The 27991-nt window shown below is 43.3% G+C and overlaps 1 protein-coding gene across 7 annotated transcripts in view; it reads left to right on the top strand.

Annotated features, from left to right (window-relative positions):
• TIAM2 (TIAM Rac1 associated GEF 2) overlaps positions 1 to 27991 on the top strand; it is a 769295-nt gene that overhangs the window by 254848 nt on the left and 486456 nt on the right. For 2 of the 7 annotated variants that reach the window (XM_073585721.1, XM_073585719.1), the window contains exon 1: positions 9449 to 9628. The exons of the other annotated variants lie outside the window; for them this stretch is intronic. The gene's annotated coding sequence lies outside the window, so the exon portion shown is untranslated. Of the gene's footprint in view, positions 1 to 9448; positions 9629 to 27991 lie in introns of those variants that run through there. 7 annotated transcript variants of the gene reach the window in all.

Genomic DNA, 27991 nt, shown 5'->3' with positions numbered 1-27991 from the left:
ATGCGTCTTTTTGATCGCGCGTTATTACACTTTTAGTTTGGCGGTATGATAATAAATCATAATTTTTTGCTTCGTTTTTTATTTTTATTTTTTAAGGGGTTCGCTAAAGGGGTTAACTAATGGGACAGTTTTATAGGGCGGGTCATTACGGACGCGGTGATACCTAATATGTGTACTTTTATTGTTTTTGGGTTTTTTTATTTCCAAAAAATTGATTTATTTGGGGGAATATTTTTTTTTTTTTCTAATTTATTTGGCGATTTTTTTTTAATTATTTTAACACTTTTTTTTATTTTTTTTTAACTTTATTAAATAGTCCCAGGTGGGACATCACTGTCCTGTGACAGATCGCTGATCTGTCACATCACAGATCACTGTGACAGATCAGCAATCTGTCACAGGCATTGAAGAAGACTTCCTCTTGCCTGCGCTTTGCAGGCACTGAGGAAGCCAGCTTCCTGCAGGCCCCCGAAGGCCCCCGTCGCCATCTTGGATTCGGGGGCCTGCAGGAAAGGAGCCCCCCGCAGCAGCGCTTCACATTGCGCTGTCGTCGGGGGCTCAGGGAAGCACGGAGGGAGCCCCCTCCCTGCCGATGCTTCCCTTTAACCCCCGGTACACCGCGATCGTGTTTGATCGCGGTGTGCAATGGGTTAACGTGTCGGGTGTCAGCTGTGATAATCAGCTGATACCCGGCCACGATCAGCGGCGCTCACCACGTGGGCGCCGCTGATCGCGGTAGACGTACTATCCCGTCCATGGGCATAGGGGCCCGGGTCCCATGGAAGGGATAGTACGTCTCATGTCAGAAAGGGGTTAAGGGTCACCAATCTAACCCAAGAAGAGGTGCAAATCCGGCTAAATAAGATTAAAATAGATAAATCTCCGGGTCCGGATGGCACACACCCACGAGTACTAAGAGAACTAAGTGATGTAATAGACAAACCATTATTTCTTATATTTAGAGACTCTATAGCGATGGGGTCTGTTCCACAGGACTGGCGCATAGCAAATGTGGTACCAATATTCAAAAAGGGCTCTAAAAGTGAACCTGGAAATTATAGACCAGTAAGTCTAACCTCTATTGTTGGTAAAATATTTGAAGGGTTTCTGAGGGATGTTATTCTGGATTATCTCAATGGGAATAACTGTTTAACGCCATATCAGCATGGGTTTATGAGGAATCGCTCCTGTCAAACCATTCTAATCAGTTTTTATGAAGCGGTAAGCTATAGACTGGACCAAGGTGAGTCATTGGATGTGGTATATCTTGATTTTTCCAAAGCGTTTGATACCGTGCCACACAAGAGGTTGGTACACAAAATGAGAATGCTGGGTCTGGGGGAAAATGTGTGTAAATGGGTAAGTAACTGGCTTAGTGATAGAAAGCAGAGGGAGGTTATAAATGTTATATTCTCTAACTGGGTCGCTGTGACCAGTGGGGTACCGCAGGGGTCGGTGTTGGGACCTATTCTCTTCAACATATTTATTAACGATCTGGTAGAAGGTTTGCACAGTAAAATATCGATATTTGCAGATGATACAAAACTATGTAAAGCAGTCAATACAAGAGAAGATAGTATTCTGCTACAGATGGATCTGGATAAGTTGGGAACTTGGGCCGAAAGGTGGCAGATGCAGTTTAACAATGATAAATGTAAAGTTATACACATGGGAAGAAGGAATCAATATCACCATTACACACTGGGTAAATCTGACATGGGGAAGGACTTGGGGATCCTAGTTAATGAAAAACTTACCTTGAGCAGCCAGTGCCAGGCAGCGGCTGCCAAGGCAAATAGGATCATGGGGTGCATTAAAAGAGGTCTGGATACACATGATGAGAGCATTATACTGCCTCTGTACAAATCTCTGGTTAGACCGCACATGGAGTACAGTGTACAGTTTTGGGCACCGGTGCTCAGGAAGGATATTATGGAACTAGAGCGGGTACAAAGGAGGGCAACAAAATTAATAAAGGGGATGGGGGAACTACAATACCCAGAGAGATTAGCAAAATTAGGATTATTTAGTCTAGAAAAAAGACAACTGAGGGGCGATCTAATAACCATGTATAAGTATATAAGGGGACAATACAAATATCTCTCCGAGGATCTGTTTATACCAAGGAAGGTGACAGTCACAAGGGGGCATTCTCTGCGTCTGGAAGAGAGAAGGTTTTTCCACCAACATAGAAGAGGATTCTTTACAGTTAGGGCAGTGTGAATCTGGAATTCCCTGCCTGAGGAGGTGGTCATGGCGAACTCAGTCGAAGGGTTCAAGAGAGGCCTGGATGTCTTCCTGGAGCGTAACAATATTGTATCTTACAGTTATTGTTAGGTTCTTTAGAAGGACGTAGATCTGGGGATTTATTCTGACAGAATTTCATAGGCTGAACTGGATGGACTAATGTCTTTTTTCGGCCTTACTAACTATGTTACTATGTAACTGGGCTGTTGCTTCCAGACCTCTGCTAGATGTACATTCAGCTATTGTGTGGTTTATCTCTCTGTGCTAAGCGTTCTATGTGTTGACCTTTCGTTGCCTGACCTTGGACCTCGTTCTGATTATTCATCTGTTTATCCCCTTCTGCTCTGATCAACTATTCTCCTCGTATTCTGACCTCAAAACGTTACCTGACTATGCTTTTGTCTCTTCCTTCTGTTTATGATGTACTCACCTAGCTTTTAACCTCGGACTCTTTGACAGTCCCTTCTCACAGCTTGTCCATGAGAAGTGACTCAGTGTGGCACTATATAATTTCTGTTTACCAGTAAATATCAGTTTATCTTCATAATCTGGACTGAATCTTTCCTTGTACATCTGAGGTTCCTATGTCATCTGCTAGAATGCGGCTATAGAGTGCAACAACTGCAGCAGTTAAAGGGAACATGTGACATCATTTATCCCTATTAAACTGTCCGCAATGTCTTTCAAGTTTTCCAAAGGATAAGGGATCCATATAAATTATTTAGAATATCCCATTTACATATCTCAGGTGTCTCAATGACCAACTGAATGCCTGGTCTCTAATATTCAACATATACTCAGTTTAAGGGTGTGTGCATACGCTGCGGATTGTCCTGCGGATTTTTCCGCGCGGATTTGTCAAAAACCGCAGGTAAATCCGCAGGTCAAAAGACATGCGGTTTATCTGCAGTTTTTCTGCGGTTTAGCCTGCGGTTTTCCCCTGCGGTTTGACACCTGCTATGGAGCAGGTGCCAAACCGCAGCGGAATCCGCACAAAGAATTGACATGCTGCTGTTTTGAAACCGCAGCAAATCCGCGCGGAAAAATCTACACCGTCTGCACTGCGGTTTTTAATTTCCATTGATTTTAATGGTACTGTACACCAAAACCGCTGCGGATCCACAGCAGAATCCGCAGCGTGTGCACACACCCTAAGGACTCGCTTACAAGAATGTATAACTCGGAGTTCTATCCAGTGTATTATCGGATAGCACTTGTATGTTATAGAATGAAGCAGTGCAGAGCTTTGTTTTTTTCTACAAATCGAATCTGTCTGTGGAAAAAATCACGGTATGTTGTGAGTGGCTCCACCAGTTAGATCACCCGTATCAATTAAAGTATTTGGGTGCATGTAAAACACTGGACTGCACTTGAATGTCAGTCAATGGAGAAGATGGAAAAATTAAGTACTCCGTCTCCTCCACATCTGTGATATGATTCTCTCATGCGAGAGAATCGGATTACAGTTACAGTTAGTTAAACTGACACTGTCATTATCATAATCAATCTGATTCTCTCGGAAGATTGAATTATCGCTCATGTGAGCGAGCCCTGATGTGGAAGGAAAACACTAATTGTTCTTACCCAAGTCCTGGGTTGATAGAGGAGCATCCAAGTCATCGACAAATTGGATCATATCAACCAGCAGGAAAAGAGGGGAGGGAAGGGTGAAGAAAGAAAGGGGAGGGGAATGGAGATGGCGGGTGACGTCAACATTCCCTTTGTCAGGAACAGGAAGAAACAATACACTACACATATACGGTAAGTGAGATATTCTAAATAATATGCATCCATTATCTTTTGGAATTTATACACATAGGTAAGAAGATGGACCGGACCGGGGGTACCTCTCTTGCGCCAGTTCCGGAATTGTCGGGGCTGTCACCATTGTTGTCCAGGGGAAAGCTTTCCAACCCGGACCGACCTTTGCACTCGACAGCAGTGTGTCACAATCCATTTTTGGATCTGTGTCAGAGTCTGGACTCTCTTATATAAACCTTTTTCCTTTCTGGCCCTGAGGGGTTAATATGGGTTTTTGCCCCCAGTGGCCGCTGGTGTTACTACAATTTCAGTGAATCTGCTGCTGGGTTTTTCCCCCCGGTGGCTGCTGGTGTTACTGCATGGTGATTAATTATCTATGCAGGTGGGTGCCACTCCCTCTTCCCTTTATAAGCCCACCTGGTGCTGCAGATCACTGTTGGTTAAACTGGTCATTTGCTAATCAACCTTGGTGAAGACTGGACCTACCTGGTGCAGAGGGGGTTCAGCTTATCTGGAGCAGTAGTGTTGCTGCTGGATGCTGATCGGGTGCCTTACTCTGCTGCTTGGTGCATTGGCAGCAGATAAAGCTAAGTTTTGTTTTTTGGTTGGACACCCCGTGGTGTCTGTTTTATCTTTCTTTTGGTTTGCGGTGCAGTTCACTTTATTCCCTGTCTCACCTCCTGGGGAGGGGGTTAGGGGTTTAGCTCAGGGCTTAACAGGAGATAGGGACAGGTCGGAGACTTGGGCCTCACTACCATCAAGTGTACCCCCAAGTTAAGGAGAGTCAGGGAACCCCTTTAGCCTGAGGGGCAGTTCAGGGGCCCTGGTTCCATGTCTCCTGTTTCCCCACAACTGCCCTGTGACATTATTACCAACTGCCCATTTATACTGGAGAGCCATGGCCCTAATGCAGACCTGTCTCCAATTGCTGCAGACCCTCAATGAGGAGCGTGGGGTGCTGCGTGGTGTGGTGGAGCAGCAGCTGCAGCAGCTGGTGGGGTTCAAGGCCTCAGTTCAGGTGCAGGCTCAACCAGAACCCAAGTTCTCTCCCAGACAGGTTTTCTGAAGGGAGAGATAATTTTTTATTTTTTCAGGAGGCCTGCAAGCTACACTTCAGGCTCCGCCTTCGTTCATTAGGGAGTGAGGAACAGCGGGTGGGAGTCATCATATCCCTACTTAAAGGTGATCCCCAATCCTGGGCCTTCGAGTTTTTTGTGGCTTTGGCGAATATGCCCCCTGTAGTCCTTGCTAGGGAGGAGTACTCACTGGTGCAGTTGGATGAGCCCAGGCAGGTGGGAGGAGTCGGTTCCCCAATGGTGTTGCCTGCGGTTCATCGTCGTTTGGCGGCATGTTTTAGCTGTGGGCAGACTGGTCATTTTATCAGGGTTTGCCCGGCTCACGCCAAAACTTCCATACCACCTAAGAAGCCGCGTCCCCCTGGTCGTGTGGAGGGAGTCAACCAGGGAGTGTATATTTCCTCCATTTTGCCCTCTCTGTGTACTTTGTCTGCAGAAGTGGTTGGCAGGGTACCTGAGGGCATACCGGTGTTTGTGGACAGTGGAGCATGAGTCAATCTGGTGGACACTCACTTTGTCCAGACCCATGGCCTGAGGTGTAGGATGCTGGCCAAACCCCTAAGCGTCCAGGCCATTGACTCTGTCCCACTGAGCCAGGTGAGGTTGACCCAAGTCATGGAAAATATACATCTGCGTATAGGGACTCATCATGTAGAGTGATCTACAGCTGAGGTGGGACAGTCTGTCCATAGGACAACAATCATAGTAACATAGTTATTAAGGTTGAAGGGAGACTTTAAGTCCATCTAGTTCAACCCATATCCTATCCTAACTTGCCCTAACATAATCAGTTGAACGCTGCACAAATCTGGCCTTTATGGAAGAGTGGCAAGAAGAAAGCCATTTCTCAAAGATATCCATAAAAAGTCTTGTTGAAAGTTTGCAATAAGCCACCTGGGAGACACACCAAACATGTGGAAGAAGGTGCTCTGGTCAGATGAAACCAAAATTGAACTTTTTGGCAACAATGCCAAACGATATGTTTGGCGTAAAGGCAACACAGCTCATCACCCTGAACACACCATCCCCACTGTCAAACATCGTGGTGGCAGCATCATGGTTTGGGCCTGCTTTTCTTCAGCAGGGACAGGGAAGATGGTTAAAATTGATGGGAAGATGGATGGAGCCAAATACAGGAGCATTCTTGAAGAAAACCTGTTGGAGTCTGCAAAAGACCTGAGACTGGGACTGAGATTTGTCTTCCAACAAGACAATGATCCCAAGCATAAAGCAAAATCTACAGTGGAATGGTTCACAAATAAACGTATCCAGGTTTTAGAATGGCCAAGTCAAAGTCCAGACCTGAATCCAATCGAGAATCTGTGGAAAGAGCTGAAAACTGCTGTTCACAAAAGATCTCCATCCAACCTCACTGAGCTTGAGCTGTTTGCCAAGGAATAATGGGCAAGAATTTCAGTCTCTCGATGTGCAAAACTGATAGAGACATACCCCAAGTGACTTGCAGCTGTAATTGCAGCAAAAGGTGGAGAAACAAAGTATTAAGTTAAAGGGGCTGAATAATATTGCACGCCCCACTTTTCAGTTTTTGAATTTCTGCAACAATTTAAAATAACCAATAAATTTCATTCAACTTCACAATTGTGTCCCACTTGCTGTTGATTCTTCACCAAATATTTACATTTGGTATCTTTATGTTTGAAGCATGATATGTGGGAAAAGGTTGAAAAGTTCCAGGGGGCCGAATTCTTTCGCAAGGCACTGTACATTGACTGTGGACAGAGATCTGCCATGTGCCCCTTGGCTTCCGCAGCCGAATGTGCCAGACGCTCCGGGTTGGTTGTTACCGCATGCGTGCTGCCTAAGACATTCCGTATTCTGGTAAAATGTCCCCCATTCTGGTATAATGTCCCCATTCAGATATAATGTCCCCAATCCTTGTATAATGTCTCTTTTCTGGCATAATGTCCCCATTCTGGTATATTATCCCATTTTGGTATAATGTCCCTCATCCTGGGTCCTTCCATTCTTCTCCAGCACATTTTAAAAAGAAACATACATATGATTCTTCTTCCTTTCCCTGGCTCTCACACCACGCTGCCTCCTCTTCTATAGCTGGCTCAGATGGTGGCAGCTAATTTCTGTGTGAAGGAATGGGCAGCACATGACGTCACTAGCAAGCCATCTGCACATGACGTTACTAGCAAGCCATCTGCTGTAGGCCGGCAGTGTGTATTGCAGTGCAGGGAGTTGGGGAGTCTTTGTGCCGCAATACACTTCAGCTAAATGTGCATCCGAGGATGCACATCCAGGTGAAATTGACATTGACTGCTATTGTCATGCTGCTGTATTTTTTTAGGATGAACTATGAAATTGGGCTAGTGATATTTTGAGTATGAACAAAACTCAATTTCCCATACTGAACAGCATATGTGCATATATGATTTTATTGTGATTTTAATGTTTTGTTTACTGTATAGTTAGTGAACTGCCATGATGACTGAAATGGGCTCAAAGTAGGAGAAAGTGGTGGAGCCCATTTCAAATGTTGCATTTAGTATAGCCTCAATGTGACACCATTACTCTCTACCTATATTTTTAGATTGTTACTTTGAGTTTGAAAAGGTGAAATATGGATGAAATGCCGCTTTTTTTTTACTGCTATGTAGTTTTAAGGATGTAATAAAAGTTACATTTTTCATCCCAAGAATTACTTTGGTGGCTCGGGTTTCTCTGGATTTTTACTATGTTTTTCATCTGATTCGAGGTCAAAGTGAGCACAAAAGCCCACCAATAATGCATGAGATCTCCCCTCTGGATGATGATTAGTTTAGGGAAATCAATGCCCCACCGATCAGACACCCACTAATATGCATAGCACGAGCGCAGATTCAAAGTTCATTTTATATTAATTCAGCATTTGATAAGCCACATAATGAGGCTTGTTAATATGTAAGAAAAGGGCTGCTATAAATACATAGTGGTGGTTTAGAGGGGCTAGGGCATCTGATGGGCTCGCATTAAGGGCTAAATTCATGCAACTGACAATCCATTCTTACCATGTAGAATTCCCTACTACTCATAGTCAAGTCTAAGAATAAGAATTATTTATGAAGAGAGCCAGCCTTTCGTATTTGTAATTCACCACTGCTGGAGAGATGCGCAGTAATGGCACTGTGGGAAGGCACCATGCTGAGGCTTTTAAAGTGTGTCTCATTGGTAACCCTTAAATATCAGCCATTTAGCCCTTAAAAGGCTTCATTTCATTTCTCCGATATGAAGTCAAGGATCTCTACTCAAAAATGTAAAAACTATTCACAGCAATATATAATAGAGCCTAAAATTGTTTAATTTCTTAAGCCCAATACCCAGTTAGGCTATGTTCACATGTAGTTTTTGTGCAGTGTTTGTTGCTGCATTAAAGGCGAATTAAAGGCTGCTTTTTACAGTAACAGAATAAGCGCTAAGATTTCAGAAACCTCATGCAAACACTTGCTTCTTTGCCCTGACTGAATTTGAGAACTACAGTAATTTCCAAATCTGCAACTTGTTAATTCTTTCAATTCTGTTAATTCTTTTAGCGTTTTTGGTGCATTTTTTCACGCCATAGAAAGCAATGAGAAAGTGGAAAAAATGAGCATGCTGCGTTTTTTACCGCGAAGCGTTTTTTTTTCGCAGAAAAAAACGCATCAATGTGCGCAAAAAGTGCGGAATTCATTTAAAATGAATGGGATGCTTATTGTTGGCGCTTTTGAAGCGTTTTGACCATGACAAACGCGAAAAAACGCAAAAAAAATGCTTACGTGGGCACACAGCCTAACACAGAAACTGTAGAACAAGCACACGTAATCCATACCCAATAAAAACACTGCAAAGAAAGCTACAAAAACGCTGCAAATTGGGAATTCTGAGCACAGCATTTTTACTGCCAAAAGAGCAGGTTTTGGTTCAAGAAAAAAACAGCAAAAATGCTATGTGTGCACATAGCCTTAATAAAACACTAGTCTATGTCACGTTTCTAGGGATGCTAGAGGAGGTATGGTAAAGGCAGCCCTGTTCCTGGCCGGCATAGAATAAGCGTCTTGTTGCGGGCTATCCCTTGGACTGGTTTCAGCACACAGAGCTTGTGTTAGCCTTATACATAGATGTAGGTGCACACTGGAAGCAGACAACATTCATTGCGAGGGCTCAGTACAGTAGTCCCTTTCCTCCAGCAGGCTCATGGTAATTTTGGAATGCAGGGTCAGACAACAAGCACAGTCATTGGAGTATTCCCCTGTGACTCCCAGATTGTGTGCCAGGCCATCCAGGCTAATCACTTCAAGTGCTTTGTGGAAAAAACTGCTTTTGCTTAAGTCTGCATGATACTGTTCCACCAGTGGAAAAACATTGGAACGATGAGGAGCGGAGCTTGCAGACAGAAATATCTGCTCAGCAGACTATGTTCTCTTTTTAGCTTTCCACTCTTGAAAGTGTGAGCAGCATTGACTTTTCTGCAAAGCGACAGAATTGCAGTCTCTCCGGAGAACGGGCCTCCCTTGGAGACGTCTTGGTGTTCTTGCGTTAAGGCGGCTGCTGTGCGATAGGTATGTCAAGCTGGCACCTCTTTATTTGGGCTTTATGTTACCGGTCGCTGCTTTAGAAATAGGTTGTTATGTAGACTCTGCAGATGGTTAACCCTTTGTTATTGCTGGCATTACGAAGCTCCGTAGAGTGGAGCAATGCTTTCTTTTACTACTGAAGACTGAACAAGGGTTTCTTGTCGCCAGGGAGTTGGCGTACGCATACAGATGTGCCAATGTTCGTCTCCTTGGGTGTAAAACAGCAGTTCCCTTCCCCCTTTATTACCAGAGCTTGGTGTTTTGTCCTTTGTAACTGCACCTGCTAGAAAAATCCTTTTATTAGCATAGTCGCATACTAATATTGTGATGAAGGGTCTGTGCCCCATAAATACGCTCCGTGACAGTACATCTGCTCCATACTATGGATATGTCGAGTTGTCAACCATATCAGACGCTTAGGCATATCAAAGTGACCTCACCATAGAAATGGATATATATATACAAATACGTAGTGTTAAACATATATGTTACTAATAAGCTGTGTATATATGTATATATAGATAGGTAGATAGACATACACATATGGTATATATATTTCACCTGTCCAAATTCCCATTTCTGGACCTAGCTAGTGAATTTTTCCAGTCCTAACCTTATCTGTAGGATTGCTTGTGATATTTGGTGACTCAGATGAATGCTGTTGCTAGGTTAGACCAAAAGAAAACGGTTACTAATGTTCTCCTCACTGCGTGGCCACCACATGTGCAAACATCCGGAAGTGGAGCTCATGTTTTTCTTTAGATGTTGGAAATTTGATTCTGGTAAGAAAGAATGTATCACATTTTCATAGTACATCATGGTCTCATTGATTCATACATTTCGACATATCTGACAAAGCTGTTTCACTAGTTAATAAGGAAAAAGGGGCACCAATTCTCCCTCCAGTACGTGATGCTTCAGTCAGGTTCTAGTTTCCAGCTACAGTTTTGGTATTTTTAAGTTTCTAAAAAACTTATTTTCACTTCTTATATTTTATTTTTCTGTATGTTTGAACTGTTAAGTAAAGGGCCTGTCACACTAAGCGATATCTCTTGCAATATCGCTATAACTTGTGACGTTATAACGATATTGCTAGTGACATCGCTGTGTCTGATACTTACCTACAACCCGCTCCCCCGTTGGTTATCGCTGGTCACGCGAGAACGTCCTGGACTGTTTCTCGTCGTCAGCTTCCTGCGGCGCTTTCTGTGGAGAGACGAGCGACAAGTGTGGAGCCGGGCGGGAGGACGCAGGATTGCCTGGTGTGACAGGTAAGTAGCGACCCCCGACCCCAGCGATGTCGCTGGTGAGATCTGCATGTGTGGCAGCTCACTAGCAACCACTTAGCGATGTACCAGCGATCCTGACCGCGTCATATCGCTGGTCGGGATCGCTGGTGCATCGCTAAGTGTGACAGTACCTTAACAGACAGCAATACATTTGATTAACAAGATTAAAAAAAAACATTCTGGCCATGTGATCATATCTTTTAAAATTCACCAGGTTCAACAAATTTTTCCAAACGATTTGATTTGCACAGCATTGCAATTCTGCGAAGCCTAAAAATAGATTGACAGATGTGGGTAACACTCTGAGGTCTCCTAGGACTGTATTCACCCACTTTCAAACTCTCTAATACAGCCCTAGTCATATCAATGTGACCTCACCATAGAAATAGATGTTTACCCAGTATTAATCAGAAGGAAATTTAATGACACAGCGCTTTGACAGACTTCATGACTATATATTTGTGACCAGCAAATACTCTAACACTGGCTTACACTGATTTTAGATTTTTTTACCCATTAATCTGAACATTAAAAATTAGTTACAATGGAAAGGTTGAGTATCCATGTTTTCATAAATAATGCTGCTAGTGTTAGCGTTACAGCATTTTTGAGCTATATATTATTTGTATGACTTTCCAGAAGAAATAGCCCTTCCATGAGAATGACTGACTGAAGATAATCTGCATGATTTACATATCATTAGCACATTACTGATGTACACACAATCTTCTAATCCTGATGTGTGAATTTCACCAAATAATGCACAATGTCTAAACAAAACTAAAAATAATTTAAAGGTGTTGGGAACATAAAAGAGGGTGTCAATATGCAATGTCAACTGCACATTAAAAGCTTACATTAGAAAAGCTAAGGTATTGTCTTTGCTGATAGTCTATAAAAATGTGTGGATCACAGCTGCGCACAGTTATTGGCTGCAGCCATCACATTTACTACATTCGTGACAGCCTTATCAGTAAAAAATAATTCTTTAGAAATCACTTTAGGCTGACCATATGCATGATATAGCTGTCCACAGAATAGTCATCTGACAAAGAGCTATCCCTACTAGAGATGAGAAGATCTATGAAATTAGATTTCACTGGCTTAGCCACATTTTCTTGAAAATGCAGTAGAGGAGGATGACAATGATGATGATGGTGACGATTACTATGAACAAATGCCGCCTAAGAGTGCAACTTGGCTGACAGAAAGACACATGTGGTGATTAGAGGGAAGAGGACATCCTTGACGCTTGCTTTGATTGCTGGCTGGCTTGACTTTGCCAAATGCTTTATGGAATGTTTGGCAGCCGTATATTTCAAATATCTCTCTACATATATATGTATATACTAGCTGAAGAGCCCGGCGCTGCCCACATCATCCCGCTTGCCAGAGCTACCGGACTACTACCCCTAATATCCCACATCGTCCCATCAGCCAGAGCCACCGGACTACTGCCAATAATATCCCACATCATCCCATCAGCCAGAACCACCGGACTACTGCCACTAATATCCCACATCATCCCATCAGAGCCACCGGACTATTACCGCTAATATCCACACATCATCCCATCCAAGCCACTGGACTACTACCCCTAATATCTCACATCATCCTGCCAGTCAGAGCTACCGGACAACTACCACTAATATCCTACATCATCCCGTCACAGCCTCTTGACTACTACCACTAATATCCCACATCATCCCATCAGCCAGAACCACCGGACTACTGCCACTAATATCCCACATCATCCCATCAGAGCCACCGGACTATTACTACTAATATTCACACATCATCCCATCCAAGCCACTAGACTACTACCCCTAATATCTCACATCATCCCGCCAGTCAGAGCCACCGGACAACTACCACTAATATCCCACATCATCCCGTCACAGCCTCTTGACTACTACCACTAATATCCCACATCATCCAGTCAGAGCAACCGGACTACTACCACTAATATCCCACATCATCCCGTCAGAACCACCGGACTACTACCCCTAATATCTCACATCATCCCGCCAGTCAGAGCCACCGGACTACTACCCCTAATATCCCACATCATCCCGTTAGCCAGAGCCACCGGACTACTACCACTAATATCCCACATCATCCCATCACAGCCACCGGACTACTACCCCTAATATCCCACATCATCCCCTCAGAGCCATTGGACTACTACCCCTAATATTCAACATCATCCCGTCAGCCAGAGGCACCGGACTACTACCCCTAATATCCCACATCATTCCGTCATAGCCACCTGACTACTACCCCTATTATCCCACATAATCCCATCAGCCAGAGCCATCGGACTACTACCCTTAATATCCCACATCTTAACTTCCATACCGGGGATCCCTTTAAGAGAGGCCTGGGGTCAAAACCAAAGCGCTGGATGAATTTGCTCTGACTTCCATACCAATGAAGAGGGAAGGTGTGCCTATGGGATGGAGGATGTGTGATGGGTATATGGGCAGGGGGGATTAATTTCTGTCCTGTGCTCTCTGCTCCTTTCTGGGGGGCAGACAATGGTTGGGAGCTTATGTTCCCGGGGATGCTAGATTTCTCCCACCAGGTCAGTGTCTGCTGAGGTGTTGTCGTGGAGTGAGAAAACTATTACTCATAGCAACCAATCACAGCTCAGCTTCTTTGCTTAGTGATTGGTTGCAAGGAAAACTGTTGCTCATACCAACCAATCACAGCTCAGCTTCCTTTAAACTGCTCTGGTGAAATGAAAGATGCTTCGTGATTGGTTGCTGATACACACACACATACATAAATTCACTTTTATATATATATACGTAGATACACACACACACCCCCTATGACTTGGTCCTGTAGCCGGGGTGAGGGTCCTATCATCTCATATTGTAAATCCAGGGTGGCAAGCATGAAAACCCAATTACGGTATATAATCTTTTTATTTAAAAAAAAATAATCCCCACAAAGATGAGGATGAATATATATGATAAAGAGTCAAATAGAAGAAAATAAAAAAGCCAGTGTGTGTGTATAGATGATCACATATAGACTCCTGAACATATACTCAGTCTGGACAAGAACTCCCAAAGGCAGAAAAGGGAATAAAAGAGAAGACGTACCAGGGGGCGCAGTTTCTTCTTTACATGAGTAATATTTTAATTCCCCCTCTTCTAATTCCCTCTTTCTTTCTGGTTCCCTCTTTGGGGTCTTGTCCAGACAAGAGTATTTCTTTTAGGGTTACCTGGGTACATTAAGGGAGTTATTCCCATACACCGGCCTCTATACACACCCACTGACTGTTTCTGTTTTCTTCTATTTAGCTCTTTGTCTTATATATCAGAGCTGTGCAAGTTGTAGCCCACAGACAGGGACCGACAGAGACCAGAATCCAAGGCTGGGGCCATTATACAGTTCTAAAGCTACAGCAGGGGTCATTATACAATGGATTAGCTAATGCAGTGGCCAGAATACAGCCTAGGAGCTAATGTAGGGGTCATTATACAGTATGGGGGCTAAAGCAGGGGCCAGTATACAGCGTGATAGCTATTTTGGGGGCCATTATACAGTGTTAGAGCTAATTCGGGGATCATTATACAGTGGATGAGCTAATGCAGGGCCAGTATACAGCGTGACAGCTAATGCAGGGGTCATTATATGGTATGGGACCTAATATGGGGCCAGTATACAGCGTGACAGCTAATGCAGGGGTCCCTATACAGTATAGGAGCTAATGTGGGGGCCATTATACAGTACATTTTAAAGGCTACTGTGGTGGCCATCATACAGTATGGGGGCCTATATACAGTGTGAGATCTATTGTGAGGGCACAAAAGAGACATTCTACTATGTAAGGGGCACCATAGTGGCACTATTATATGAGGCAGTTAGAGGATCTCTGCTTTTGTACCACACAGCAGGTACAATAGTAGGGACACATACGGCAGCAGTGGCTCAGTATTGGGTTGAGTAGTTTGTGCATGTTGGAGATAGATGGGTACTGGGCTGGAAATGTGAGAAGTCAAATGTGTCTTTGTTGTAATCTCTGCAGATGAGTCCAGAGAGGCCGTACAGGGCCCCTGGCCTTCAAGGGAGGCTGTCATGATGGGGTTAAAGTGGGAACTTAGGGAGCATTATGGGTTTATGAGGCATTCTGGGTTAATATAAGAGCAAGGGTGTTGTAAGGGAGTTAGCTCATGGGAGTAGGAGGGGTCAGAGGTGGGGCACTACATAGGGGATCAGCCATATTGCAGGGGCAGCCATTCCACGTGGATCCCTGCAACACTAAGAAGCTCCCACCCACCCTCCTTTTTTGTTGGTATAGTGGTCTATGGTTCAGAAATTTACGCATGTCATGTATAATCAGTCATGGCAGTGGGGCGTGGGGGGAGGTGTTATGAATGGGTCACCGAGGAGGATAGCAGGCCCAGGCTAAGCCACAGAAAACCAGAGAGGTTGGTAACTAAGCAGATGCAGACCCCTGATCCTGTCCACACAACTAGCAGTAGCCGTGGAGCGTACCTACGATGATCCTAGATGCCTCGGCACAGCCGGAGAGCTAACTAAGCCTAAAGCAAGAAAGGGGAAATCTAAACTGCCCCGGAGCTGACCCCAAAGGAATAGATAGCCCCCAAACATATATTGTCGGTGAGGCAAGATGAAAACACAAACGCAGGCAGAAGAATAGACTGAGCAAACGATGGGGCCCACACTGACTAGACAGGACAGGAAAGGAAAGATACTGTCTGCAATCACGCAAAAAACCCTGCAAAAAGTCCAACACATCTGATGCACAAAAACACTGAAGTCGCACGACTTCGTCCCCCACTATATCAGCACTCTGGTATATTCTGAAAGCAAAGCAAAAAGAGACCAATATAAAAGGGGACAAAACAAACTGGCACATGCAGTAACATATGGGCGGTGATTCAGCACAGCCCCAGCCGGAGCTAGCTGACCCGCACAAAGCAGAGATAAACAAAACCAGATCAAATGCAAACAGAATAGCAAATTAACCACTTAGCTGAACATGCAGGAAAAGAGCAGGAGACATCAGACCTCAGGAGACACTGGAAGAAAATCACCAGCAGGGATAGAGGGAGTCAGCTCTCTTAAATCCCAATCAGAAACCCCAGATCTCCAATCATTTTCCTCATCATCAGGTGGCAAGCCTCTGTCAATCAGATCAGCTCCACTACCTCCAGTAACCACCAGATGGAGCCCAGAAAGAGAACTCTCAATCTGACCAGCTCCACTATCTTCAGTAATCACCAGAGGGAAGCCAGAGAGAGAATTCACAACAGGGAGGTCCTCAAAGTTGATAGAATTGGGGAATGGCGGACTGGAGGGGGGATCTCAAGGGGTCCTGGACTCCAACGTGTGATTTTAACCCCTTAGTGACCACCAATACGTCTTTTTACTGGCCTCATATATCAGACAATAGCATCCCCTGACTGGTGAAAATGCAGCAGCTGTTGACTGTACATGATAGCTGACACATTGTTGTATCAGCCTTGATTGGTGTTGGCACCAACCATGGCTTTTTAACCTCTTAGATGCTGCTGTCAATAGTGAATACGGCATGTAAATGGTTCACCGAGTGTGGGGGCTTCTTCTTTAACCCCATCAGCACCCCGAGATCTTGATTGTGTGGTCCTGATGTTTTCCATTGCAATTTATGGTTAAATTACGACCTTAGCGCCTCCCAGCTATAGTGACCTGTTCAGAAGTTAGCATCATTTATGTGGTAAAAATAAAATTTTTCCTTCCTGTCATGCCACTTTGTATTAATTGCTGAAAAGCACCCAAAGGGTTAATAAACTATCTGACAGAAGTTGTGAGTACGATGCTGGGTAATGTTTTTAAAATGGTCTCACTTTTTGGGATTTTATGACAAATAGGTCTGCCAAAGTCACTTCAAAACTGAATAGGTCCCTAAAAAAGTATGTTTTGTAAATTTCCTTGAAAAAATGAAAAATTGCTGCTACAATTTCAAACCTTCCAACATCCTAACAAAATGAAAGGATACTTTAAAAATGGTGCTGATGTAAAGCAAACATGAGGGAAATGTTATTTTATACCTCTTAAGCCCCAAGGGTGGTTTGCACGTTCATGACCGGGCCAATTTTTACAATTCTGTCCACTGTCCATTTATGAGGTTATAACTCTGAAACGCTTTCATGGATCCCAGTGATTCTGACATTGTTTTCGCGTGACATATTGTAATTCATGTTAGTGGTAAAATTTCATTCATATAACTTGCGTTTATTTGTGAAAAAAGCGGAAATTTGGCGAAAATTTTGAAAATTTCGCAATTTTCCAAATTTGAATTTTTATGCCCTTAAATCACAGAGATACGGCACTCAAAAAACTTAATAATTAACATTTCCCACATGTTTACTTTACATCAGCACAATTTTTGGAACCAAAATTTTTTTTTGTTAGGAAGTTATAAGGGTTAAAAATTGACCAGCAATTTCTCATTTTTGCAACACCATTTTATTTTTATGGACCACATCACATTTGAAGCCACTTTGAGGGGTCTATATGCTAGAAAATACCCAAAAGTGATACCATTCTAAAAACTGCACCCCTTAAGGTGCTCAAAACCACATTCAAGAAGTTTATTAACCCTTTAGGTGTGTTGAATATTTTAAAAAAATGAACATTTAAATTTTTTCACCAAAAAAATAATTCAGGTTCAATTTTTTTTATTTTACCAAGGGTAACAGGAGAAATTGGACTGCAAAAGTTATTGTGCAATTTGTCCTGAGTACGCTGATACCTGATATGTGGTGGGAACCACTGTTTCGGCGCATGGCAGAGCTCAGAAGGGAAGGCGTGCCGTTTGACTTTTTCAATGCAAAATTGGCTGGAATTCAGCCATGTCGCGTTTGGAGAGCCCCTGATGTACCTAAACAGTGGAAACCCCCCACAAGTGACCCCATTTTGGAAACTAGACCCCCCCAAGCAACTTACCTAGATATGTGGTGAGAACTTTGAACCCACAAGGGCTTCACAGAAGTTTATAAAGTACAGCGGTACAATTAAAAAATCATATTTTTTCCACAAAAATGATCTTTTCACCCCCAATTTTTATTTTTCCAAGGGTAACAGGACCCTAAAAGTTATTGTGCAATTTGTCCTGAGTACGCTGATACCCCACATGTGAGGGTAAACCACTATTTGGGCGCATGGCAGAGCTTGGAAGGGAAGCAGCGCCATTTGACGTTTTTGGCTGGAATTGAGATCGGACACCATGTTGCGTTTGGAAAGCCCCTGATGTACGAAAACAGTAGAAACCCCCCACAAATGACACCATTTTGGAAACTAGACCCCCCAAGGAACTTATCTAGATGTGTGGTGAGCACTTTGAACCCCCCAGTGCTTCACAGAAGTTTATAACGCCCGGGCGTGAAAATAAAAAAATCGTATTTTTTCCATAAACATGATCTTTTAGTCACCAATTTTTTTATTTTCCCAAGGGTACAAGGAGAAATTGGACCCCAAAAGTTGTTGTCCAAATTGTCGTGAGTACGGTGATACCTCATATGTGGGAGAAAACTACTGTATGGGCACACGGCGGGGCTCGGAAGGGAAGTAGTGACGTTTTGGAATGCAGACTTTGATGGAATGGTCTGCGGGTGTCATGTTGCTTTTGGAGAGCCACTGATGTACCTAAACAGTGGAAACCCCCCACAAGTGACCCCATTTTGGAAACTAGACCCCCTAAGGAACTTATCTACATGTGTGGTGAGCACTTTGAACCCCCGAGTGCTTCACAGAAGTTTATAACGACCGGGCGTGAAAATAAAAATATCGTACTTTTTCAACAAACATCATCTTTTAGTCCCCAATTTTTTTATTTTCCCAAGTGTAACAGGAGAAATTGGACCCCAAAAGTTGTTGTCCAATTTGTCCTGAGTACGCTGACACCCCATATGTTGGAGAAAACTACTGTATGGGCACACGTCGGGGCTTGGAAGGGAAGTAGTGATGTTTTGGAATGCAGACTTTGATGGAATGGTCTGCAGGTGTCATTTTGCCTTTGGAGAGCCCCTAATGTACCTAAACTATTGAAACTCCCCACAAGTAACCCCATTTTGGAAACTAGACCCCCCACGGAACTTATCTAGATGTGTGGTGAGCACTTTGAACCCCCAAGTGCTTCACAGAAGTTTATAACGCCTGGGCGTGAAAATAAAAAAATCATTTTTTTCCACAAAAATGATATTTTTGCCCCCAATTTTTTATTTCCTAAGGGTAACAGGAGAAATTGGACCCCAAAAGTTGTTTTGCAATTTGTCCTGAGTATGCTGATACCCTATTTGTGGGGTTAAAACACTGTTTGGGCGCATGGCAGAGCTTGGAAGGGAAGGAGCACCATTTGACTTTTTCAACACAGAATTGGCAGGAATTGAGATCAGACGCCATTTTGCATTTGGAGAGCCCCTCATGTGCCCAAACAGTGGAAACCCTCCAATTATAACTCCAACCCTAACCCCAACACACCCCTAACCCTAATCTCAGCCCTAACCCTAGCCCTAACCCTAGCCCTAACCCTAACCCTGGCCCTAACCCTAGCCCTAACCCTAACCCTAATGGTAAAATGGAAATAAATACAATTTTTTATTTTATTATTTTTACCTAACTAAGGGGGTGATAACGGGGGGTTTTATTTACCATTTATGGCGGTTTTTATGTTTGGCAGCTGTCACACGCTAAAAGATGCTTTTTATTGTAAAAATAGTTTTTGCATCAACACATATTGAGAGCTATAATTTTTCCGTATTTTGACCCACTGAGTCATGTGAGGTCTTATTCTTTGTGGGACGAGTTGACGGTTTTATTGGTACCATATTCGGGCACGTGACATTTTTTGATCGCTTTTTATTCCGATTTTTGGGACGCAGAATGAACAAAAACCAGGGTTTCATGAATTTCTTTTGGGGGGGTGCGTTTACACCATTCCGAGTGCGGTAAAATTGATAAAGCGGTTTTTTCTTTGGGTCAGTATGGTTACAGCGATACCTCATTTAGGTCTTTTTTTATGTTTTGGCGGTTTTATGTAATGAAAACTATTTTAAATAAAAAATAATTATTTTTGCATCGCTTTATTCTGCGAGCTACAACTTTTTAATTTTTTTGCGGATGATGCTGCATGGTGGCTCGTTTTTTGCGGGACAAGCTGACGTTTTCAGCGGTACCATGGAAATTTATATGTATCTTTTTGATCGCGCGTTATTGCACTTTTTGTTCGGCGGTATGATAATAAATTGTTATATTTTGCTTCGTTTTTTATTTTTATTTTTTAAGGGGTTCGCTAAAGGGGTTAACTAATGGGACAGTTTTATAGGGCGGGTCGCTACGGATGCAGCGATACCAAATATGTGTACTTTTGTTTTGTTTTTTTATTTTCAAAAAATGAATTTATTGGGGAACATTTTTTTTTTTTTTTTACTAATTTATTTTGCGATTTTTTTTAAAATTATTTTTACACTTTTTTTCTTTTTTTTAACTTTAATACATTGTCCCAGTTGGGACATCACTGTCCTGTGACAGATCGCTGATCTGTCACATCACAGATCACTGTGACAGATCAGCGATCTGTCACAGGCTGTGCTGCAGATTTCCTCATGCCTGCGCTTTGCAGGCACTGGGGAAGCCAGCTCCCTACAGGCCCCCGAAGGTGCCCGTCGCCATCTTGGATCCGGGGGCATGTAGGGAAAGAGCCCCCCGCAGCAGCGCTGCACATTGCGCTGCTGTGGGGGGCTCAGGGAAGCACGGAGGGAGCCCCCTCCCTGCCGATGCTTCCCTTTAACCCCCGGTACACCGCAATCGTGTTTGATCGCGGTGTACAAGGGGTTAACGTGTTGGGGGCGGTCCGTGACCACCCCTGACACATTGTGCCAGGTGTCAGCTGTGATAATCAGCTGACACCTGGCCGCGATCAGCGGTGCTCACCACTGATCGCTATGACGTACTATCCCGTCCCTGGGAATTAAAGGCCCCGTCTCACTAAGCAATCTCGGTAGCGAGATCGCTGCTGAGTCACAACTTTTGACTTTGAATCCTGTGGATTGGGATGATTAAGGAGCTTGTTGAGTGGTTGGATTTGGCTGGGTTTGGTTACTATTTGCCTCCTAGCTGGTGTATAGCAGCTGGGGGTAAAACTAATCCTGGAGGCCAAAGTGGAATTTACATATCTGCAGTTGAGATAATTCGGGCTTCGAGGACCACCCCTCCCGGGAGGTTATTGTTAAACTGTTTTCAATTTATGTTTACTAATAGCCTGCTGTGGCCAATTAATCCATTTGGTGTCTTGTGTTTTCTGTGAAAAAGGGGGAGGTTATTGGTTAAGAGATAATCTTTCAAAGAAACTAAGGAGTAGATGGGAGATTGGTAATAAAGGCCCGCATGAATCACGTGTACCAATTACGTCATGGCTGGAGAATTCATCAAGTCGGTCTGAGTAAGATGTAAACGTGAACGACTATCAGAAAGAACGTCACCTGTAAGTTATTGCGTGTAACTGTATAGTAAACTCTTGTATATTCTGCAGGACTGGTATCTACCACTAGGAGGTCACCATATGGTGGAAATATCAGTATTGCTTCTTGATTTTTTTCAGTTACAGGGCTGTCATCTGCTGAGCTTCTCCTATATCCACAACTAGAGTGTGCCACCTGAGTTGTAATCAGGGTTACCGTTAGGGGCCCTCTCAGGTTTTTCGCCCCCCCGAGCTGAACCCCCCTGAGATGAACCCCTAGCTACGCCTCTGCTTTATGGACTGAGCTGTAGTTCCTAGTTTTTAAGAAACGGGACATCTACAGATTATTTTCCTTTTGCAGAGGCATATCAAAGGGGGGCAGCCGGGATATGTGCCCCGAACGCCTAATGCAGCATTCCGAAGTGTCTCCCCCCGGCGGCAGCATTCTGCCGCTCCCAGGACTGGGAGTCAGTAGTTCTCTGGGCTGGCTGTTAAGCTGACAGCCAGCTTAGAGAAGCTGCAGCGCACCGGCTCCCAGAGTCCAGTGAACAATTGTACTCACGTCTTATAGACGCGAGTACAACTGAAGCTCTGACCACTGGGTCAGAGGACGTCAGCAGTGTGCTCAGGTCATGTGATCACGTTGCGGACGTCACTTGCTTTCATGGAATTTAATGTGTGAGGGTGGTGTATTTACTGTGGGTGTGGGGGATATTTACTGTGTGAGGGAGGAGCCCACACCATTTTTGTTATTTAATTGTTTATTTTACACAGGAAGTACACAGCAGCTGACTACAACTCCCATCATTGTCACCTGGTCATGCTGATCTCAGGGAGACCAAGCAACAATGATGTGAGCAGCTGGGTCCTGGGATTAACGCGAACTGTACTGCTTTTTCCAGGGTCCAGACGTGTCATGTTCACATTTAGCATACATTTTAGAGAAAAGGATAACCTTTAGGCTATGGCCACACTATCATTATTTAGTCAGTATTTCACATCAGTATTTGTAAGCCAAAACCCGGAGTGGGTCAAACATGCAGAATTGGTGCACTTGTTTCTACTATACCTTGTCCTCTGATTGTTCCTCACCTGGTTTTGGCTTACAAATGCTGAGAAAAAATGCTGAACAAATACTGATAGTGTGGCCATAGCCTTAATTTGTTTATAACTTAACCAATCTTTGGTTTAAAACATTTCCATACTTGACAAAAAAAGCTTAAGCATAAATAAAGAAGTTGTTACGTAGCTACACAAAGTAAAAGTAATTTGTGGCAACAGCCAGCATTACTGTTATGGCGCCTATGATTGTCAAATTTGAATAGTCAAACAGTATAAAACCTTAAAATCTTATTGTATTTTTTATTTATTTACTTTTAGCAATATCGATCTTCCCCTTCAACCAAAATTAAAAGTAACTTAAAGGGAACCTGTCTCCTGTTTTGGCCGCTATAAGATATGGCCACTGCCTTTCAGGGCTTATCTACAGCATTCTATAATGCTGTAGATAAGCCCCTGATCCGACCTGCAAGATAAGAAAAATACGTTTTGTTATACCCACACGGTGGGTGGTCCGGTCCGATGGGTGTCAGCCACCTCCCATCTTCTTGCGACGCTGTCCTCCTGCTTACTTCATCCCTCCTGGCATCGCACTTCTGCACAGGTGTACTGATCTGCCCTGTTGATGGCAGAGTAAAGTACTGCAGTGCACAGGAGATGGGATAGGTCAGAGAGGCCAGCGCCTGGACCTCAGACTTGGCCGAAGGTTCACCTTCCAACAAGACAATGACCTAAGCACACAGCTAGAATAACAAAGGAGTGGCTTCAGAACAACTCTGTGACCATTCTTAACTCTCCCAGCCAAAGCCCTAACCTAAACCCAATTGAGCATCTCTGGAGAAACCTGAAAATGGCTGTCCACCAACGTTCACCATCCAACCTGATGGAACTGGAGAGAATCTTCAAGGATGAATCACAGAGGATCCCCAAATCCAGGTGTGAAAAACTTTTTGCATCATTCCCAAGAAGACTCATGGCAGTACTAGCTCAATAGGGTGCTTCTACTCAATACTGAGGAAAGATGGGGTGCAGAGTGTACATTAATGAGAAAAAATAAACTTTTTTGAATTTACCATATGGCTGCAATGAAACAAAGAGTGAAAAAATTAAAGGGGATCTGAATACTTTCCGTCCCCACTGTAAAAGTATTGGACATCTGTTACCGGGGTACCCCAGATTCATCTTTAGGAAAGCAAAAACCACTGGGAACATTGTAGCTCCAACAATGGGAATGAAAACTGTAAAAGAAATAGTATGTATGGGTGCATGTATGCGCGTGTGTGTTTGTTGATATATATACAGTACAGTACATATATATATATATATATATATATATACATTGCTCAAAAAAATAAAGGGAACACTAAGATACCTCATCATAGATATTACTGAATGAAATATTGCTGCTGCAAATCTTTTGGCATGCGTTGAGAACAAGAAAACATAAAAATGATCAATGTAAATCAAAATTAATATCCCATGGAAGTCTGGATTTGGAAGGATAGTCAAAATCAAAGTGGAAAATCAAATTACAGGCTAATACAACTTCAGTGGAAATGCCTCAAGACAAGGAAATGATGCTCAGTAGTGTGTGTGGCCTCCACATGCCTGTTTGACCTCCCTACAACACCTGGGCATGCTCCTGATGAGTCCGCGAATGTTGTCATGAGGGATCTCCTCCCAGACCTGGAATAAAGCATCCGTCAACTCCTGGACAGTCTGTGGTGCAACGTGACGTTGGTGGATGGAGCGAGACATGATGTCCCAGATGTGTTCAATCGGATTCAGGTCTGGGGAACGGGTGGGCCAGTCCATAGCTTCAATGCCTTCATCTTGCAGGAACTGCTGACGCACTCCAGCCACATGAGGTCTGGCATTGCCCTGCATTAGGAGGAACTCAGGGCCAACCGCACCAGCATATGGTCTCACAAGCGGTCTGAGGATCTCATCTCGGTACTTAATGGCAGTCAGGCTACCTCTGGCGAGAACATGGAGGGCTGTACGGTCCAACAAAGAAATGCCACCCCACACCATTACTGACCCACTGCCAAACCTGTCATGCTGAAGGATGTTGCAGGCAGCAGATTTCTCTCCATGGCGTCTCCAGACTCTGTCACGTCTGTCACATGTGCTCAGTGTGAACCTGCTTTCATCTGTGAAGAACACAGGGCGCCAGTGGTGAATTTGCCAATCCTGGTATTCTGCAGCAAATGTCAAGCATCCTGCACAGTGTTGGACTGTGAGCACAATCCCCATCTGTGGACGTCGGGCACTTAGACTATCCTCATGGAGTTAGTTTCTAACCATTTGTGCAGACACATGCACATTTGTGGCCTGCTGGAGGTCATTTTGCAGGGATCTGGCAGTGCTCCTCCTGTTCCTCGCACAAAAGCTGAGGTAGCGGTCCTGCTGCTGGGTTATTGCCCTCCTACGGCCCCTCCACATCTTCTGGTGTACTGGCCTGTCTCCTGGAAGCGCCTCCAGCCTCTGGACACTACGCTGAAAAACACAGCAAACCTTCTTGCCACAGCTCGAATTGATGTGCCATCCTGGATGTGCTGCACTACCTGAGCCACTTGTGTGGGTTGTAGAGTCCGTCTCATGCTACCACAAGTGTGAAAGCACAACCAACATTCAAAAGCGACCAAAACATCAGCCAGAAAGCATTGGTACTGAGATGTGGTCTGTGGTTCCCCACTATAGAACCACTCCTTTATTGAGGGGGTCTTGATAATTGCCTATAATTTCCATCTGTTGTCTATTCCATTTGCACAACAGCATGTGAAATTGACTGTCAATCAGTGTTGCTTCATAAGTGGACAGTTTGATTTCACAGAAGTTTGATTTACTTGGAGTTATATTCTGTTGTTTAAGTGTTCCCTTTATTTTTTTTAAGCAGTGTATACTGTATATCTTTTTATTTCATAGAGGGATACAGAGTATATATACAGGTGCTTCTCGCAAAATTAGAATATCATCAAAAAATTAATTTAATTCAGTTCTTCAAAACAAAAAGTGAAACTCATATATTATATAGAGTCATTACAAACAGAGTGATCTATTTCAAGTGTTTATTTCTGTTTATGTTGATGATTATGGCTTACAGCAAATGAAAACCCAAAAGTCATTATCTCAGTAAATTAGAATACTCTATAACCCAAGCTTGAAAAATGATTTTAAAATCTGAAATTGGTCAGGGATCCTTTTGCATCAATTACTGCATCAATCAAGGCGATGAGCCTGTGGCACTGCTGAGGTGTTATGGAAGCCCAGGTTCCTTCGATAGCAGCCTTCAGCTCATCTGCATTGTTGGGTCTGGTGTCTCTCATCTTCCTCTTGACAATACTCCATAGATTCTTTATGGGGTTAAGGTCAGGCGAGTTTTCTAGCCAATCAAGCACAGTAATACTTTCGTTTTTAAACCAGGTATTGGTACTTTTGACAGTGTGGAAAGGTGGCAAGTCCTACTGGAGAATGAAACTTCAACTTCCAAAAAGCTTGTCGGCAGAGGGAAGCATGAATGCTCTACAACTTACTGGTAGAAGGCTGCGCGGACTTGGTCTTGTGGACCTACACCAGCAGAAGACGTGGCTCCCCAAACTATCATTGATTGTGGAAACTTCACACAAGACCTCAAGCAGCTTGGATTGTGGCCTCTCCACTCTTCCTCCAGAATCTGGGACCTTGATTTCCAAATGAGATGCAAAATTGACTTTCATCTGAAAACAACAACATGGACCACTGAACAACAGTCCAGTTCTTTTTCTCTAGTATCATATAAATACCCTACAACAAAATACTTTATTGATAAAAGAACCCAAAATTGGGTTCACACCACAAAGTGACCAACTCAAAAAACAACAACAAAAGTGCTCAGAAAAAGTTAAAATGGGGATGATGCTATGAATCCCTGATGTAGACTAACACTCACACCTTCCTAGCTGCGGAGGATGGCACCCTAGGGGGAACATTGTGGTGCCCCTTCTCAGCGATGACTATCCCTAGGGACCCTAATGTACCCTGCAGCCACTAGGGGAACCCTCTACCCAATATCTAGAGGGACCCCTGTCACTAGACATAGATAATCCTGTGTTAAAGAGGACCCCACATCCCAAAAGTTAAAACCAAATATAGGAACACAGCAGCAGTTAATTGGCGTAATTGGTGAAGATTAAACAGAGTACCAAAATCTTGTTTGTATTTAAGACTCCAGAAAGATATTAATGGTTACCATAGACCATCTCAAAGCTGAGTCAATTGTTGATTAGATTTTTTTGACCATCACACAGTGTTATTAGGCCCATAAATGCACTTCATAAAATTTTTTTTCCCAGATTAAATGGATTAATAGGGAAATGGCTCTAGGGTTAGTCTCAACACATATATGTTGACCCAAATGATACATTATAGCCAATACATACAATCTCAAAGCATATTCATATATTAAGACACATGAGGTCAACTGATTATAAAGATGCACAGAATATCACCCAAATACTCCGATATATATTGAATGAATACTCATCATTTCACCCGCCATCTGCCATGCAATTAGTACGCCTCAATGCGTTTCGCTCCATTCAGGCTCATCAGGAGGCCTGATGTCAAAATGTCATGTGTCCTGATGTGGTATGGGTTCTTTTATCAACAAAGTATTTTCGTTGTAGGGTATTTATATGAGACTAGTTTTGAGACCCTGAATATATCTCTTTAAAAAGATTCAGTTCTTTTTTTCCTTGGCCCAGGTAGGATGGCTCTGATGTAGTTTATTGTTCATGAGTGGCTTGACACACGGAATGCAACACTTGTAGCCCATGTCCTGGATACGTCTGTGTGTGATGGCTCTTGAAGCAATGACTCCAGCAGCAGTCCACTCCTTGTGAATCTCCCCCAAATTTTTGAATGGCCTTTTCTTAACAATCCTTTCAAGGCTGCTGTTATTCCCGTTGCTTGTGCACCTTTTTTCTACCACACTTTTTCCTTCTACTCAACTTTCCATCAATATGCTTGGAAACAGCACTCTGTGAAGAGCCACCTTCTTTAGCAATGACCTTTTGTGGCTTACCGTCCTTGTGGAGTGTTTCATTGACTGCCTTCTGAACGTCTGTCAAGTCAGCAGTCTTCCCCATGATTGTGGAGCCTACTGAAACAGACTAAGGGACCTTTTTAAACGCTTATGACATTTTTGCAGGTGTTTTTTATTAATAGTTCTAATTTACTGAGATAATGACTTTTGGGTTTTCATTGGCTGTAAGCCATAATCATTAATCTTAACAGAAATAAACACTTGAAATAGATCATTCTGTGTGTAATGACTCTATATAATATATGAGTTTCACTTTTTGTATTGAAGATCTTTTATTTCACTTTGAACTTTTCAAAGTGAAAACTATCTATTTCACTTTATTTCACTTTGAACTTTGAATATCATCAAAAATTAACTTTTGGATGATATTCTAATTTTGTGAGAAGCACCTGTAAATGTATGTAGTGCAATATATATCTATATTTTATTTTTAATGA

Source organism: Dendrobates tinctorius, unplaced genomic scaffold (assembly GCF_039654945.1).
Source record: "Dendrobates tinctorius isolate UK_male_01 unplaced genomic scaffold, ASM3965494v1 ptg000087l, whole genome shotgun sequence".
Classification (NCBI taxonomy): domain Eukaryota; kingdom Metazoa; phylum Chordata; class Amphibia; order Anura; family Dendrobatidae; genus Dendrobates; species Dendrobates tinctorius.
The sequence above is the reverse complement of the archived record's forward strand: the minus strand, read 5'-3'. Positions and strand labels throughout refer to the sequence as shown.